This window comes from Cibotium barometz, chromosome 41 (genome assembly GCF_041138505.1).
Source record: "Cibotium barometz isolate CiBa-2024 chromosome 41, ASM4113850v1, whole genome shotgun sequence".
NCBI lineage: Eukaryota > Viridiplantae > Streptophyta > Polypodiopsida > Cyatheales > Cibotiaceae > Cibotium > Cibotium barometz.
Genome location: NC_141086.1, coordinates 14033445 through 14053355, shown reverse-complemented (window position 1 = coordinate 14053355; position 19911 = coordinate 14033445).

The following is a 19911-nucleotide window of genomic DNA, read 5'->3' as shown; positions in this document are numbered from 1 at the left end:
GGGTGATTCACCACCATAGAGAAAGGAAAGCCTGGTACTCCCAGCTTTACTCCTAAATTCCCAAGCCCGCTGAACTTCACTGGCTCTCAAAACATGAGAGCATGGCGGTGAGGAGAAAAGGAGTGGAGTTTGCTACTACACGCCGACAACATGGAAGAGAGAGAAAGTGAGCAGTTGGGCTCCTTCAAAGAGAGAGAGAGAGAGAGAGAGAGAGAGAGAGAGAGAGAGAGAATTGGGCTGGTAAAATTTCTCACCTCCACGTACTCCATCTATCATGTTCTCTTTATGGAAAATACATAACTTACTTCAAATGGGTTTTGGGCACCCACATTTATTGATGCCCAAGGCCAATAATTTTAATGAATGTGAATACATAACTTCATAAATATAAAGGTTAGAATAACAACATTTAAAATAAATGAATATGCCAAACTTACCACATGTTCACATGCAATAAAACATATCAGAAGACAGGCACACCCACGGTACACTAGAGGGCGTCCCCGTCCAGTGCACTGACAAGACATAAAAGGCTGTCACACAAAAATAAATCACACGAAAATAAATCCAACATACAAAGATGGATGCACGTGCACATGTAATGGAGGAAATCTCCCTTTCATGAAACTTGTACATAACATTTTTGTCGGGCACGAAACTAGCACGATAGAATGTGAAAATCTTGGCCTTCCTATGGAATGGCAGTCCCATAGGCAAACACGGGTCCTTCCATGGAGTGACAGTCCATGGACAAGACACTGTTCTGGCCATACACAGGTGGCACAATACATGCTCCGGTCCATATAACATGATCCTGGTCACACACACATGGCAAGAAATTGACTCCCATCCATGTGACATAAAGTAATTGGCCCCTTTCACATGAGACACTAGCCTGGCCTTGTGTGAACATGGCACAAATCTGACCACTCTATGGAGTCACAATCCCATAGAAGTGGTGCCAAAAATGGAGATAGACCAAATGGGTGACCAAATGGTGACATCGATCAATCATGAAAGACATTCTGATTAATCACGAAAGTGTGCTTGTCCCACTTGATATCTAGTTGGAAATTCTGAAACCACTAAATAATGTATGCTCCTACAAGAGGGACAACCAGAAAATCACGCACAAACTCTATGCCCTGACTAATTTAGCATTCTGAGCTTTAAACTTGATACTCGTCCGTCATGCTTGTGCCAAATCCATCAACCTTCTTGTCCACCAAAGTCAAGATGAAACGGGCTTGTCGAGCGGTCTGTTCTGTGACCACATTCTCCATGCTGCCCACTGTCACAAGATAACAAATCTTTGGCCACCTATGTAGCAAGAGGTATTGAGCAATTTGTTGCGCTCATACTCCTAGTCATGGGCACCCTTCTGCTCATCTTCGAGCTCCAGCTAATGATTGCACCAATCAAAGTACTAGGATCCAAAGAACTAGGGGCAACCACTAGGGTCTATGGGGGAGCTAGCTCACCACTGAAGTGTGTCCTTTTATATGACAAAAGAAGCACCTACCCTCCTTGTATTGAGCTATCTCTTCAGCACTTAGTTTACCACCGGTCTTGCTTGCCTGAGCTTTCTGGACTGGAGTAAGCTTGGGCACATTGGTCGAGTTCTTTCAGCCAGAGGCTCCCGTGCTCTGTCCTGGGGAAGACCCCATCTGGTTCAGGTCTTTTGTCCCGAGGCGTTTGCCTTGGAAGTGGTAGGGAGGTCTTGGGCTTTTCGCCATTGTGCTTCATTTTGGCACTCTGTGCAAGTGAGAGTCCATCTTCAAAGGTGACTGGTGTAAACATACACACCTCCCACTGGATTTGCATGACTGAATTTGCATGCCAAGGCCGTAAAGGAATTGCCATTTCTTGTCCTTGTTAGATAAACCCGACTGCAAACATAAGTTTGAAATCTTATTGGTGGAAAATTGAAGGATTGGTTGTGCACTTTGACGCACTCCCCTAAACTCATCTTCGAGTCACTCAAGGTAATGGGGCAGTAGAAACTGCCGCTTAAGGTGGAGGACAAACTCGTCCTCCCAAACATAAGCCGCCATATTTAATCTAGTGTGGGCATGAGCCCACTGATTCCACCAAGGAATGGCCTCATCTTCCAAGTACCAATCCAAGTACCAACTAGCCAAAATCACCCTGTCAGTATCACTTTTTCGAATTGTGGCAAAATATGCTTCAAACTGATGCAACCACAAATAAAGAGTTGTGGGATCGAGTTTACCATTATACTTCCTAAAGTTCATTTTCTCGAGAAAATGACTCCAAGAAGCCGCTGGTGTCATTCTTGCATCCAAAGCTGCAAGGTATCTTTTGTGTTCCACACATCACCTGGCATCATCTTGTGCAGTAGCACGGGCTACTACCGTATGGTCTTCTATCTATCAAATCTCCAATATACGCATCTGCAACTCAAGCATAGAACTCGACTGCGGTCGTGACCCTTCAAAAGGGTCATTTCGTAGAGGATCTGGAATCTGGGAAACAGAAGGAGAGGGAGGAGGAGACGAAAAAAGGGGAGCTGGAGAATAGATGCGCTCTTACAGGGCCAAGATCTACGCCTTTTGCTCTTCCAATTCGGTACCCTTTTCTGCGATTCCTCGTATCATGTGTTGGACATTTTTGGTACACTCATGCTACCTGATGCCCTAGATGGACTCCTTGGTGCACTTTGGTCTCAACGTTGTCGTTCTCTCTCTTCATTGTAGCTCACCATAGCAGGAAAATGCACTTCCTTTTCTGGAGTGCAATCTAACCATCCACTATGTGTGTGGGAGACTTCCGGAGGCTGAAAACCAATAGTCCTTCGAGGGGCAACAGTCACACTAAAAAGGCATGGTCTGCCCCGGAGTCTAGAAACCAACCACACAAGCGAGAAAAAAATTCTTTCTCTTTTTCTAGTTTTTTTGGCTGAATCTTCACACTTGAAGTAGGCTCTGATACCAATGTAACATGCGCAAGCTTGGTGGTCAAATCGATAACTTCAATGCTCAAAATTTAGCAATCTTTGACAAATATAACACAATACTGAAATAGATGTGCAGAAAAGAGAGAGAGAGAGAGAGAGAGAGAGAGAGAGAGAGAGAGAGAGAGAGAGAGAGAGAGAGAGAGAGGGCCCCCACCACGAATAGCGTATTTGCTATATTAGAATGATGCAAATCAAAAAAATAAAGACTGAATCTTGACCTTCTTGGGAGCTGAGATAAATCTCCACCGTTGACCTTTAGTTTTCACCCTTGCATTAGCTTCTCCTTGGCTGTCCGGGCCCCTTGAGTACCTTCAACACTTTGTGAACAATGAGATGATGGAATCGTTTTCTTGGCTGGAGTATTTATACTCCCTCAGTCTTCTAGTTGGCCAGCAAAATAAATCCCCATGACTTGATTAATTAGCATTTAATGCTCTTTTTAATGGTCATTTCTGTTAGCAGTCATCTCCTATATGTACACTATGTCAGGGCCTCTGTTGTGGGTGTGCTCGCCAGTATGAAGTGTCTTCCCATTTTTCCTCACTCTCTATATTTTTTCCCTATTTTTTTGGAGCTGTGTATGGACTGTCGGTTGCCCCAGATGACTCACCGACCGTGTCTGTGTTGCACGATTGTATTTCAGTGCTGGCCGATTGTGTGTTTACTAGTCATGGGGGCTGATGTCGGGGCTGATTCTGGGCTGGCTGACTAGTAGCCAGGAGCCATATAAAATGGCCCCTTTCCCACACACTCCATCTTGTATTATTTTTTAGATTTATTGGTGTATATAGTGGAGTTACACAAGCTTCTCTCTCTCTTTCATCTACAAAGCAGTTATCTTCATTTTCGTTGTGCATTCTGACATGGTATTAGAGCCCCAAGTGGCTTGAAGCTTGGAGACAATGGAATGTCAAGGGTTTGCTTATTGAGGTTTTGGGCTGTATGGGATTTGGAGATCGAGTAGAAGGCAGTCCCATCACCATTGGCCACCTTGCATTCTATTTGTAGCCTCTTCTTCTTCTTTTTTCCCACCCACCTTCCCTTCACAAGACCTTGTGAACCCTTAAGATGGTAGATTTGCTTGAGATGGCTGAGAAGCACGTGAAGATCCCAACACTACCCATGTTCCTGGTGGACTGACAGTTGGACGGGAGCAACTAAGGTATATGGAAGGTAATGATGGATCTGTTTTGGAGTCCTATGACTTGGCTGATTTCATTGTTGTTGGGGTTCCACGGCCGGATTTGGAAGATGGGGAGTTACCCTCTATACGGAAGGAATAGGAGGCACAAGCACAGTTATGGGATCGTGTTAATGTCGAAGTCTATTCTTTCATCTTCCTCAATTGCACACCACAAGTGATCAATCACATAAAGGATATGACGTTGGCCAAAGGGATTTGGCAGCGTTTGGCTTCTCTCTACAATAGGGTATCACACCCATAAAGAGGATGTCCTTGGAAGTTCAAATGCAGGTGATGAATCCTGCATCGATGATGCGGAAGCACATCAACAAGTTGCACGCACTTCAACAACAAGAGGTTCTCCAAGCTGGGAAAGAGATATCGTCAGAGGACATGGCCATAACGTTGTTGTCACATTTGCCCTTTCAGTACTCAGCATTTTACTCCTCTTTGATCACTAGTGGTGGTAGGATCAAGACCATCACATGGATGATGGGAGGATCTTGTGCCCATGGTCTTGGACCAAGAAGAGCAATTCACAAACCCTCCATAGTGCGCAAAGGTTCTGAGGCCTTTACTAGACAATGGTCGAAAGGCCGTAACAACAACAACACCAAGGGCAAAGGGAAGTCTTCATCGGTTTAGACCGTGAGAAACTGAAGGCCGAGAGGACCTATAATGATTGTGGCAAGAAAGGCCACTATTGGAGGAAGTGTCCCAAGCGGACTAGGAAGAGTGCTGATTCTTCAGCTTTAGCTGCAAAAACTCCAGCCTTTGTGCACTTGGAGATGTTGGACACCAATGCTTCATCTTCTTCAAGCGAGGAGGCAGTTGGCTTCACCACACGAAAAGGATACTTGGGAATGGATTCTTGATAGTGGTGCTTCCAGGCACATGACTCCTTCCCGTGACTTCTTTTAGGATCGTAAATGGCAGTAAGGTCGCGTTTTCATTGGCGACCATTCCACCATACCAATTCACACTGGGGGCCAGATGGAGATCATTCCTGATGGGTGAGGGGAGAAGCATTCCTCTCATGTTCTTCACGTCTCCGCACTTGGTTTTCATCTCTTGTTAGTGCATGAGGTGTGCAAGAGTGGAGTTTGAGGAGCATTTTGTTGCTCTACGGGATTGCGAGACTAGCCAGGTTGTTTGGGAACGCGGAGTGGAGAATGGTATATACAAACTCTCAGAACTCTCCGAGGTCTTTGAGAGGCTCTCAAATTGGTGATTTGTGGCACTTTCAGTTTAGCCACTTGAATCTGGATGCGGTGCCGTGATCTTTCGGGGACCAAGTGGTTGGCTTGCCAGATGTTGGCGGTAGGTAGGGACGTTGTAGTTCTTGCATTCGCCGTGGGTGGTAAGCACCACACGGAATCTTTTTCGAAGCTAGCTTCGAAACCTTTGGAGTTGGTACACACTGTGTAAGATTCCTCCCTCCAGCTTTTGAGGTGTATAGGTGTAAGAACCTCCCCTTTTGATCTTATAATTATTCCCCTCTCTAAAATAAAAGAAAGATCCTATTTTGGCCTAGAGAGAGAAAATGTCTAGAGGAAGGTAATTCAAAATTGAGATATTTTTGGATATAAAAATCCTCCTAGTGTTTAAAATGATTTCCCTTGAAATAGAAACTCAAAAAGAACTTTCCAATGCGCAATTGGAATTAATTGAAAATAGGTAAAAAGGACCTTATCCTCAGGGTCTAGATTTTCTGAAAATTTTGAATTAAGGTTCCTATGGACCAATAAGATTAATCCAAATATAGGGAGGAGATAAATTGAAGAATAAAAGAAAATCCCCCAAAAATGAGTAAATGCTCACATAAGATGAAGAGTTGACTAAGGACAAGGCTATTAGTTAAAAGAGGAGATATTAAGAAAAAATAATGCATTTTTGACACCTTAGTGTGGGAAGGAGGTGCCTATTTCACATGTGTGGATGAGTTTTAAACTCACAAATAATGACATATTTTCATCTCTCCTCTCTCTTATTTCAACTAGATCCAAAAAGTAAGCTAAACTGACCTAAATATGGTAAAAAGTTGACCAAACTGATCTCGAAAATTCTAGAATCAAATTGCTTAGTTAGAGGCTTACTTTTTCCTATAAATAAAAGCCTCCCCCTTTGTAAAGGTTAATAGTGTTTTACGCACTGTTACTCTACTCCTCCCGAGAGCCAAAAACATTGAATTCTTTGATAATTCACTTGTTTTTGATTCCTCTACAAAGAATTGGTGGCCACTCTTGATCCAAGCAAGAGTAGAACCCTCAATCCCTAAAGCCAAAGGAAAACTCACAAAACTCCATGTAAGTTAGAAATTCTACTTTTTTTTAATTCTATGGTTTTCTAATTTCTTGTTTTTTTTTAATTCTATTCTATGGTTTTCTGATTTCTTGTTTTTTTTAAATGTGAAATTGGATGTCATGCCTTGATGGGAAGGCTTCCCCCTTCTCTTCATTAAGAATTTCAGCCCTTCTTTATCCTAAAATGAGAAACAAACAAAATAAGTTAAACTTTGCTCTTTAGAAGTAAAAATTGATTAGATTAGAGTGTTTTAATTCATCTTGGGGTAAATTCTAAGTAGATTTAGGATGTAAAAATTGAGAAATGGTCAGCCATACAAAGGAGGTTATGGCAAAATTTTCTTAAATTTTGTGGAAATAAGTTTTATCTTTATGTTATTCAAAAAGAGTAATCCCCTCCGTTTGTTTATTCTAAAAGTGTTATTTTCATTCTATGTATAGAAAGATGCATAAATGAATTTATTTTTATTTCAAAAGAGTTATTCTCATTAATTTTTATTTTATGCATAGAAGGATGCATAAAAGATTTATTTTTATTTCAAAGGTGTTATTCTCATTAAAATTGAATTTATGCATAGGAAGGATGCATAAAAGATTTATTTTTATTTCTAAAGTATTATTCTCATTAAAATTGAATTTATGCATAGGAAGGATGCATAAAACATTCATTTTTATTTCAAAAGTGATATTCTCATTAAAATTTAATTTATGCATAGGAAGGATGCATAAAAGATTTATTTTTATTTCAAAAGTATTATTCTCATTAAAATTGAATTTATGCATAGGAAGGATGCATAAGAGATTTATTTTTATTTCAAAAGTGTTATTCTCATTAAAATTGAATTTATGCATAGGAAGGATGCATAAGAGATTTATTTTTATTTCGAAAGTGTTATTCTCATTAAAATTGAATTTATGCATAGGAAGGATGCATAAAAGATTTATTTTTATTTCAAAAGTGTTATTCTCATTAAAATTGAATTTATGCATAGGAAGGATGATGCATAAAAGAATTATTTTTATTTCAAAAGTGTTATTCTCATTAAAATTAAATTTATGTATAGAAAGATGCATAAAGGATTTAATTTTATTTCAAAAGTGTTATTTTCCTTAAATTTAAATTATGCATAAATAGATGCGTAGAGAATCTTTATATAAAAAGTTAGATTTCTCTTAAATTCTATGTTTAAATTCTATGAATAGATGTGATGAGATAAGGTGTGAATTAGATAGATGTGAATGAATGGATGGATCGATATGATGTGAATTAGATAGATGGGAATGAATGGATGGATGGATGTGATGTGAATAGAAGTGATAATATGAGGTGAATAGATGTGATGAGATAAGATGTGAATCAGATAGATGATTGGATAGATGTGATGTGAATAGAAGTGATGAGAATATGAGGTGAATAGATGTGATGATTGGATAGAGGTGATGTGAATAGAAGTGATAAGATGTGAATCAGATAGATGATTGGATAGATGTGATGTGAATAGAAGTGATGAGAATATGAGGTAAATAGATGTGATAAGATAAGATGTGAATCAGATAGATGATTGGATGGATGTGATTGAGTATGTGAAAGAATGCATGTGGATGTATGTGAAAGAATGGATGTGGATGTATATGAAAGAATGGATATAGATGTGTATGTGAAAGAATGGATAAGGATGTGTATGAGAAGAATGTGAATGTGTATGTGAGGAATGGATGTGAATAAGTACGTGAAAGAATGGATAAGGATGTGTATGTGAAGAATGGATGTGAATGTGTATGAGAAGAATGGATGTGAATGAGTATGTGAAAGAGGGTGGTTGCAAGATGAGGTTATCTAGTTTCATGTAGTGGGCGCCCTTGGCTTTAGCTGGAAAACATGCATTTTTTCAAGAAGAATAGCCAATCTCTCCTAGTTAGCCAAGGAGTTTCACTTCAAGGTCTTCTAATGAAACATCATATGCAAAGTTGGGCACCTAAAACTATAATCTGATCGAATATCCAATAATTGCAAATCCCCTTTTCTTTGGGAACCAAGTTTGTATACATGCCCTGTCGTAGGTTTAGACAAGTACAGTGAATGTGAGTAAATTGCCTATAACTTTTACATTATTACTCATATGATGTTCCCACTTTGCATATCACAAATACAAATAACATAGAGCTTAACTTGATTTATCGAGTAATTTTTGATGTGTTCTACTATTTTCTATATTATTTAAAATGTATTAGAATTATTAAAAAACAAACTATTTTATCCTCCCACCACATCTACCATTTAAAATGCTCAAATTGTATAGATCTAGTGATGATTAGATTCGGAAAGATTAGTATAATGTGGGTATAAGGTAAAATTACAAATCTAACGGTTGGATTTTTGTAGATTTACTTTGGAAAATTTGTTATGACTGTGAGAGGCCCATTAAATCAATTGTAATCTAATTCTAGAAAATTAAATATTGAATCTTTCAATCTAAAAACTCTAGGAATCAATACTCTTGTTGCCATGAATTTATTAAAAAAAAGTTTGTCGTGATGACTTGAACTGTGTGCCACAACCATCCGACCAAACCCATCGCTGGCCACGTATGATCCCACAATCTCCTAAAAAATCGTCATGGAGACGAAAACAGTGTTGCACAAAATGTGCATCATGTGAACGATCATCACTGATATAGAAATGATACTCTCGAATAATGACACGGGTCTCGGGGGTACTTGCTATCCCATCTACATGAGCCTCTGCATGTCGATAGCTAATGTGGACCATAACAGCAACCTGGTGAGGTAAGCAATACAGACGTTAAAGACACAAAAAATCAAATAAGTAATGTAGCTCAAACACGAAACAAATATTATGAAATATAACCATTACCTGCTCTGAGAAGTAATACTCAGATTGTATCTCCTAAAAAGGTGTGAAGGTGTAGTTCTCTGCAAAATCAATCACAGAGACGACCGCACCAATAGGAAACTCTGTCAAGCATGCTCGGAACTGACGATCCTGCCACTTGGCACAATGACTGTGCCGTATATAGTGGTAGAACTGCTCCCTAAATGTGGCTATGAAGTGACAACGTGGTGCATGTTGATGCTCAGCGGTTCAGAGATGCGGGCCACGTAGTCGAGTGGTACTCCCAACATTTGTGTGGGAGTGCAGCATCATCGTATCCCAAACGTGATGCTCGGATTGTCAGGAGATTTTTTTGGCATGTGGATGGTGGCATGATTGACCATAGAGCCTCCCAAAGTTTGGTTCCCATCGGAGCATGTTTGGGTACGATGGTATGGGGAAGGCCCGGATTTTCCATGGCCTCTTAAGCACCAAGAGACTTGAAAAATCCACACTGGGCATTAATTACCAATCCAAACATGCTTTGATTGTGACCAAACTTTGCAAGCATGTGGGGGTGGGTCCCCCCCACTTTCTTGCAAAGTTTGGTTCCCGTCGAGGCATGTTTGGGTACGATGGTATGGGGAAGGCCCGGATTTTCCATGGCCTCTTAAGCACCAAGAGACTTGAAAATTCCGCACTGGGCGCTAATTACCAATCCAAACATGCTCCGATTGTGACCAAACTTTGCAAGCATGTGGGGGTGGGTCCCCCCCACATGCTTGCAAAGTTTGGTTCCCATCGGAGCATGTTTGGGTATGATGGTATGGGGAACCTAAGTGAGCCTCTCAGTGGTAGGTGTGGGACCCTACTTGACACAATCAACCATGCTGCTCATGTAAAAATATAGAAAAGTTACATATAAACATGTAGATAAATGACTAAAAAAACCTATGAAGTAATAAATATGTAAATACCTCGACATCTGTCATCGGTATCGATCGTGAGAACAGGCGTACAACATGCTGGATGCTCTTTGTGGTACTCCGTACGTCGATGCCAACCTGCGTGCCGCCAAGAGCCTCTACTATCGACATAGGCACAAATGAAGGATGTGAAGGAGCTACACGAAGGGCTGGTAGAGGCCGCCTACCCTGGTCTTGGAGACGGCCTCGGCCAGCACCACCACCCGGCCGATGGCTAGTGTAATCCACCTCCTCCCCTAAGACAAACTCCGCGTATAATTGCTTTGCGAAGTATATGGGAATCTGGCGGTTGTTCGGCATCCTCCCATATGCGGCAACATATCGACTATAGATATGTGCCGCCATACGAGGATGCGAACACCGCGAAATGGTAAGGGGCTTGCCCGCTCCCCAGGCCTCATCCCACGAGTATCGAGGAAAAGATCTAAATAGGCTCCATCTCTAATCGGACCAAGATCACAGACCTGACGATATGTCAGGCCATGTGACACTGTGATGTGGGCTATCCACTCATCCACATAAACAATATCGTGAAGGCTACGAAGGGACGAAAGCATCGTCTCCAAGTCTGCCCTAATATGTAATGTAGACGACGGTGTGTCTCTAGCACTCCTACGAATAGCCGCTAACTCGCGGTCTATCTCCGCGATGAGGTCCACAATAGACGAGCGGCCCTCCTCGTGGCCCTCCTCGTGTGACTCCATGCTAAAACCTAAGCCTAACACAAAGATCCAATGTGAAAGGGTCTAATGTGAAGGGTCTAATGCTTAGTGCTAAGTAGCACTAATGAAGCTATAAAACAATGCTAATGGGCCCACTAATGCTAATCCAAATCAAGAGAGCAAGGAGAGTGAAAACGACTTCTGACAATGAGGCAAAAAAAAAAGTTTTTCGGTTTTATAACCTCGATCGAGGTTCGGTAGCATCATGCAATTTAGGGTTTGCAAGATGTACGCTCTGGATTTTAGGGTTAGTGAAACATATGGCCAAGATACACACTTAATTTTAGGTTTGGTGAAGGATCCACGGTTGAGATTTGATATTAGTATCTCGTTCGAGGTACATGGACGGTGGAGATTACATCTACGTATCTCGAACAAGATATTTGGACGGTGGAGATTGCATCTACTTATCTCGAACGAGATATTTGGACGGTGGGGATTGTATCTCTGTATCTCGAACGAGCTATTTAGACGGTGGAGAGTTGATCTCAATATCTCGTTCGAGATACGTGGACGGTGGAGATTGTATTCCTTTACCTCGAACAATGAATGGTCGAGATTCAATTTTGATATCTCGTTTGAGATACGTGGACGGTGGAGATGGGCTAGTCAAATATGCCTAGGGGGATACAGCATGGCCATGATGTGGATCCGAGTGGCATAGATATCTCGATCGAGATAATGTGGTGGCGGTGACATGTAACGGTGACATGGATGATGACTGGAAACCCAAACCTGCTAGCATGGCATTAGTTGGTATCTCGATCTAGATATGTTGATTTAGGCTTGGGAGGCACGTGTCATGTTTTAATTCACGGCGATATCATGATCGAGGTACTCCGCCCGAGATGCATGGATGTCCCAATTTAAGAGAGAGTGAACGAAAGTGAGTACCCTCATCTTGCAACCTCCCAAGAATGGATGTGTATGTATGTGAAAAAATGGATATAGATGTGCATGTGAAAGAATGTGATGTGATGTAAAGAGATGAGATGTGATATGAATATATGTGGATGTGATGTGATGTGATAGATATGAATGTATGGATAGACTGTTGAAATTTGAGCATTGTGATGAGCTATGGTGGACCAAACACTAGAATCAACATCATTAACAAAGTGATTAGCAAATAGTTAAGACGTAAGTGGTGGCCACTCTTGATCCAAGCAAGAGTAGAACCCTCAATCCCTAAAGCCAAAGGAAAACTCACAAAACTCCATGTAAGTTAGAAATTCTACTTTTTTTAAATTCTATGGTTTTCTAATGTCTTGTTTTTTTTAAAATTCTATTCTATGGTTTTCTGATTTCTTGTTTTTTTTAAATGTGAAATTGGATGTCATGCCTTGATGGGAAGGCTTCCCCCTTCTCTTTATTAAGAATTTCAGCCCTTCTTTATCCTAAAATGAGAAACAAACAAAATAAGTTAAACTTTTCCTATTAATTGCTCTTTAGAAGTAAAAATTGATTAGATTAGAGTGTTTTAATTCATCTTGGGGTAAATTCTAAGTAGATTTAGGATGTAAAAATTGAGAAATGGTCAGCCATACAAAGGAGGTTATGGCAAAATTTTCTTAAATTTTGTGGAAATAAGTTTTATCTTTATGTTATTCAAAAAGAGTAATCCCCTCCGTTTGTGTATTCTAAAAGTGTTATTTTTATTCTATGTATAGAAAGATGCATAAATGAATTTATTTTTATTTCAAAAGAGTTATTCTCATTAATTTTTATTTTATGCATAGAAGGATGCATAAAAGATTTATTTTTATTTCAAAAGTGTTATTCTCATTAAAATTGAATTTATGCATAGGAAGGATGCATAAAAGATTTATTTTTATTTCTAAAGTATTATTTTAATTAAAATTAAATTTATGCATAGGAAGGATGCATAAAACATTCATTTTTATTTCAAAAGTGATATTCTCATTAAAATTTAATTTATGCATAGGAAGGATGCATAAAAGCTTTATTTTTATTTCAAAAGTGTTATTCTCATTAAAATTGAATTTATGCATAGGAAGGATGCATAAGAGATTTATTTTTATTTCAAAAGTGTTATTCTCATTAAAATTGAATTTATGCATAGAAAGGATGATGAATAAAAGAATTATTTTTATTTCAAAAGTGTTATTCTCATTAAAATTGAATTTATGTATAGAAAGATGCATAAAGGATTTATATTTATTTTAAAAGTGTTATTTTCCTTAAATTTAAATTATGCATAAATAGATGCGTAGAGAATCTTTATATAAAAAATTAGATTTCTCTTAAATTCTATGTTTAAATTCTATGAATAGATGTGATGAGATAAGGTGTGAATTAGATAGATGTGAATGAATAGATGGATCGATATGATGTGAATTAGATAGATGGGAATAAATGGATGGATGGATGTGATGTGAATAGAAGTGATGAGAATATGAGGTGAATAGATGTGATGAGATAAGATGTGAATCAGATAGATGATTGGATAGATGTGATGTGAATAGAAGTGATGAGAATATGAGGTGAATAGATGTGATGATTGGATAGTGGTGATGTGAATAGAAGTGATAAGATGTGAATCAGATAGATGATTGGATAGATGTGATGTGAATAGAAGTGATGAGAATATGAGATAAATAGATGTGATAAGATAAGATGTGAATCAGATAGATGATTGGATGGATGTGATGTGAATAGAAGTGATGAAAATATGAGGTGAATAGATGTGATGAGATAAGATGTGAATCAGATAGATGATGATTGGATGGATGGATGTGATGTGAATCAGATAGATGATGATTGGATAATTGGATGTGATGTGAATTAGATAGACACGAATGGATGGATGGATGTGATGTAAATAGAGGTGATGAGATCTGAGGTGAATAGAGATGAATAGAGGTGAATAGATCTGAGATGTGATGTGAATCAGATAGATGGGAATGAATGAAGAGATGGATGTGATGTGAATAGAGATGATGAGAATGTGAGGTGAATAGAAGTGATGAGATAAGATGTGAATTAGATAGTTGATGATTGGATGGATGGATGTGAATTAGATAGATGATGATTGGATGGATGGATGTGATGTGAATCAGATAGATGATGAATGGATGGATGGATGTGATGTGAATTAGATACATGCGAATGGATGGATGGATGTGATGTGAATAGATGTGATGAGATAAGATGTGAATAAGATAGATGATGAGTGAATAGATGAGATGTGAAGTCATGTGAATCAGAATGTAAATGAATGATATGGGATGTGAGTGAATGTATGTGATGATAATAAATGTGAATGTATATGTGAGGAATAGATGTGAATGAGTATGTGCAAGAATGGATAAGGATGTGTATGACAAGAATGGATGTGAATGTGTATGTGAGGAATGGATGTGAATGAGTATGTGAAAGAATGGATAAGGATGTGTATGTGAATGTGTATGAGAAGAATGGATGTGAATGAGTATGTGGAAGAATGGATGTGGATGTATGTGAAAGAATGGATGTGGATGTATATGAAAGAATGGATATAGATGTGTATGTGAAAGAATGGATAAGGATGTGTATGTGAAAGAATGGATAAGGATGTGTATGAGAAGAATGTAAATGTGTATGTGAGGAATGGATGTCAATAAGTACGTGAAAGAATGGATAAGGATGTGTATGTGAAGAATGGATGTGACTGTGTATGAGAAGAATGGATGTGAATGAGTATGTGAAAGAGGGTGGTTGCAAGATGAGGTTATCTAGTTTCATGTAGTGGGCGCCCTTGGCTTTAGCTGGAAAACAGGCATTTTTTCAAGAAGAATAGTCAATCTCTCCTAGTTAGCCAAGGAGTTTCACTTCAAGGTCTTCTAATGAAACATCATATGCAAAGTTGGGCACCTAAAACTATAATCTGATCGAATATCCAATAATTGCAAATCCCCTTTTCTTTGGGAACCAAGTTTGTATACAGGCCCTGTCGTCGTAGGTTTAGACAAGTACAGTGAATGTGAGTAAATTGCCTATAACTTTTACATTATTACTCATATGATGTTCCCACTTTGCATATCACAAATACAAATAACATAGAGCTTAACTTGATTTATCGAGTAATTTTTGATGTGTTCTACTATTTTCTATATTATTTAAAATGTATTAGAATTATTAAAAAACATACTATTTTATCCTCCCACCACATCTACCATTTAAAATGCTTAAATTGTATAGATCTAGTGATGATTAGATTGGGAAAGATTAGTATAATGTGGGTATAAGGTAAAATTACAAATCTAACGGTTGGATTTTTGTAGATTTACTTTGGAAAATTTGTTATGACTGTGAGAGGCCCATTAAATCAATTGTAATTTAATTCTAGAAAATTAAATATTGAATCTTTCAATCTAAAAACTCTAGGGATCAATACTCTTGTTGCCATGAATTTATTTAAAAAAATTGGCTTAATTTGAGTCCCAACAAGTGAAAATTCCCATATTGTGTCCACTCTCCCCTTTTCAAGTCTAAAACCAATCCTAGTTAGGTTTGGAAATCTAGGCTTGGTAAACTTCAAAGCTTCCATGTGTGAGGCTTGGGTAGGCACAAATCTTATATATGCATGCCACTTTATGTCCACATGAGCTTCGAGAGGATCCACATAAGCAGCTTGCCACCTCAGCTTGCCACCTCCACCCTCCATGTCAACATGGTCAACCTAGTTGACTCCCCACCTCATCATCCTAGTCATCATTAATGCCACATCTTCTTGCCACCTTTGCATGCCACCTCGTACTTGGTGACATGGCATGCCACATCAACCATAATAGTGTCACATGTCAAGAGAATGCCACGTGTCATGCATGCATGTGACATGTGGCACCTCCTTTCCACCTCTCCTTTTTTTCAAAAATATATTTTTGAAAAAGTTAATTTAGTAATTTAGAGAAATAGAATATAGAATTTTAAATAATAAAATATATATAACTTATTAAATAAAAGAATTTAAAATCACTAATTTTAAAGGATTATATTTTGGGATTAGATCAATAATATTATTATTAAAGTTCATATTATTTAATTTAAAAAAATATTTTTTTAATTTAATATTTTTTAAAAAATTTTTATGTAGAATAAACCTTTGAATAAAATTTGAAAAAAATACTTTATGTAGAATAAACCTTTGAATAAAATTTGAAAAAAATACTTTATTAAAAAAAGCAGTTATATATTTATAAAATAAAAGATATATTTATATATCTAGTAATGATAAATATTTAGACTCGTTAATAAATATTATTAATAATATTAATTTTTAAGTAGATAATAGTTTATCTTTATGTTTATCTTAATTATCCAATCAATCTTAGATAGGAAATCCAATGAGATTTGAAAGTGGATAACCTATTTTTCCTATATAATCACACATCTCTAGTACTATCCCACACTTATCTCTAGTACTATCCCACACTTATCTCTAGTACTATCCCATCGTTGAGCCTTTATAATATTTTCTCTCTTAGCTTCCTTGAGAATGGGTTCTCAAAGTCGCAGGAGTTGGAAACATGATAGGACTAGACTTCCCCCCGTCCACCAAGTTCAAGAGGAGGAGAGGAGAAGGGTAGCTTGTGAGAGAAAGAGAGAGTGGAGAGCACGTCAACGAGCAACACCTTCCGTTGGCGATGATCCAAGCCTTGCTCCTCCTCTTCCACTTCCTCTCCCTCCGTCCTCTTCCCCCCCACTACCCCTTAGTTTAGATAATCCACATGAACCCACCCTTCCTGAGTCCCCTTCTCGTCTACAAGAACCCACCCCCCCTCCTTTGGGCGCCCCTAGTGTGGATAGGAAAGAACTATCAAAGTCAGGGGCACATCGTCGTGCCCATGCAATCTTCCATTCCTATTTCAAAGACCTCACGCCTTCATCACAGGCATGTGTGCTTGATGCTTTGATTGATCTGCCCAACATGGCCAACTGCAGGGCGCTTTCCGACATTGGAGGTCGAAGAGAGAGGAGAGCTGGCATGGCGGTGCTACAAAGTGTTCATCATTCCTATATAGTTAACAAGAAGAGGAACTCTGCGGACGCTTTGGCTGCTCGACGGGCTATTGTGGAAGCCAAAAGTAGCTCCCAAATGAAGGGTAAGGTTAGTGCCACATCTCACATCCTTTCCATAGCACCACACGCACTTAGAGCTAGGTCTATTAGGCGACAATTAGATGCCAATGAGGTTGGTGCTTTGTGGGCGAGTAGTGGCCGTGTAGCTAGGCATGATCGCCTACTAGATGAAACCACTAGAACCTTGATAGAAAGTTTTTGGGAGGAGAATTGTCGTGCCTCGCCAGATTTCAAGAAAGCTTTGCGTAAGAGAGTGACAAGTGTTCATTGAGCACGGTGCTTGCTTTCTTGAAATGACCCAAACTGAGTTGTATTCTCAGTTTGTGGCTTCGTATCCCAGAGCTTAAAATTGGGCAAAGGTCATTTGAGGAGTGTAAGCCTTGGTTTGTGAGGTACTCACATCAGCGTGACACATGTTGTTGTCGCTATACCATGTTGAGTTAAAACTTTTTTATGATGTGTTCCGTTCTCTTAGTGGGCATAGAGAGTTGCCTCGTAGTCCTCGTGATTTCATCCACTCTCTTTTGTGTGCACACACGGAGGATGCCCAGTTCCATAGGATGCCTTGTGTGGAGAGCAATTGCACATCATGTGGTTCACTTGCACATCTACAGATGGTAGATCTTGATGCAAGTGACCAAGAGATAGTGGCATGGCAACGTTATGAGTATGTGACACACCAGCTCCAGAGTGGTGACAGTCCAGGAAGTTGCAGCTCGTGGACAAACATACACCACGTTGTCACTTCATAGCCACATTTACGGAGCAGATCTACCTCTATATACGGCACAGTCATTGTGCCAAGTGGCAGGATCGTCAGTTCCGAGCATGCCTGACAGAGTTTCCTATTGGTGTGGTCGTCTCTGTGATTGATTTTGCAGAGAACTACACCTTCACACCTTTTTAGGAGATACAATCTGAGTATTACTTCTCAGAGCAGGTAATGGTTATATTTCATAATATTTGTTTCGTGTTTGAGCTACATTACTTATTTGATTTTTTGTGTCTTTAACGTCTGTATTGCTTACCTCACCAGGTTGCTATTATGGTCCACATTAGCTATCGACATGCAGAGGCTCATGTAGATGGGATAGCGAGTACCCTCGAGACCCGTGTCATTATTCGAGAGTATCATTTCTATATCAGTGATGATCGTTCACATGATGCACATTTTGTGCAACACTGTTTTCGTCTCCATGACGATTTTTTAGGAGATTGTGGGATCATACGTGGCCAGCGCGATGGGTTTGGTCGGATGGTTGTGGCACACAGTTCAAGTCATCACGACAATTCTATTGGCTCTACAGGTAGTACTTATGGTTCTCTTAGGAGATTGTGGGATCATACGTGGCCAGCGATGGGTTTGGTCGGATGGTTGTGGCACACAGTTCAAGTCATCACGACAATTCTATTGGCTCTACAGGTAGTACTTATGGTTCTCTTACATTTGCAATTAAACTAAATTCACTAGAACATCTTAAAGAAAACAATAACTAAGACTATCTTTTATGGATTTATAGGTGGCATGTGCAGTCTAGTATCCCAGTGATTTGGTCATTCTTTGAGACTGGTCACGGGAAGGGAGAACATGAAGGTGCGGGCGCGTGTGTGAAATGTGCCCTGAGGCATCATCAGCTGCGGGACAGGATGCTCAGCGGTTCAGAGATGCAGGCCACGTAGTCGAGTGGTGCTCCCAACATTTGTGTGGGAGTGCAGCATCATCGTATCCCAAACGTGATGCTCGGATTGTCAGGAGATTTTTTTGGCATGTGGATGGTGGCATGATTGACCGTAGAGCCTCCCAAAGTTTGGTTCCCATCGGAGCATGTTTGGGTACGATGGTATGGGGAAGGCCCGGATTTTCCATGGCCTCTTAAGCACCAAGAGGCTTGAAAAATCCGCACTGGGCATTAATTACCAATCCAAACATGCTTCGATTGTGACCAAACTTTGCAAGCATGTGGGAGTGGGTCCCCCCCACATGCTTGCAAAGTTTGGTTCCCGTCGGGGCATGTTTGGGTACGATGGTATGGGGAAGGCCCGGATTTTCCATGGCCTCTTAAGCACCAAGAGACTTGAAAAATCCGCACTGGGCGCTAATTACCAATCCAAACATGCTCCGATTGTGACCAAACTTTGCAAACATGTGGGGGTGGGTCCCCCCCACATGCTTGCAAAGTTTGGTTCCCATCGGAGCATGTTTGTGTATGATGGTATGGGGAACCTGAGTGAGCCTCTTAGTGGTAGGTGTGGGACCCTACTTGACACAATCAACCATGCCGCTCATGTAAAAATATAGAAAAGTACATATAAACATGTAAATAAATGACTAAAAAAACTTATGCAGTAATAAATATGTAAATACCTTGACATCTGTCTCATCGGTATCGATCGTGAGAACAGGCGTACAACATGCTGGATGCTCTCCGTGGTACTCCGCACGTCGATGCCAACCTATGTGCCAAGAGCCTCTACTGTCGTCGACATAGGCACAAATGAAGGATGTGAAGGAGCTACATGAAGGGCTGGTAGAGGCCGCCTACCCTGGTCTTGGAGACGGCCTCGGCCAGCACCACCACCCGGCCGATGGCTAGTGTAATCCACCTCCTCCCCTAAGACAAACTCCGCTTATAATTGCTTTGCGAAGTATATGGGAATCTGGCGGTTGTTCGGCATCCTCCCATATGCGGCAACATATCGACTATAGATATGTGCCGCCATACGAGGATGCGAACACCGCGAAATGGTAAGGGGCTTGCCCGCTCCCCAGGCCTCATCCCACGACTATCGAGGAAAAGATATAAATAGGCTCCATCCCTAATCAGA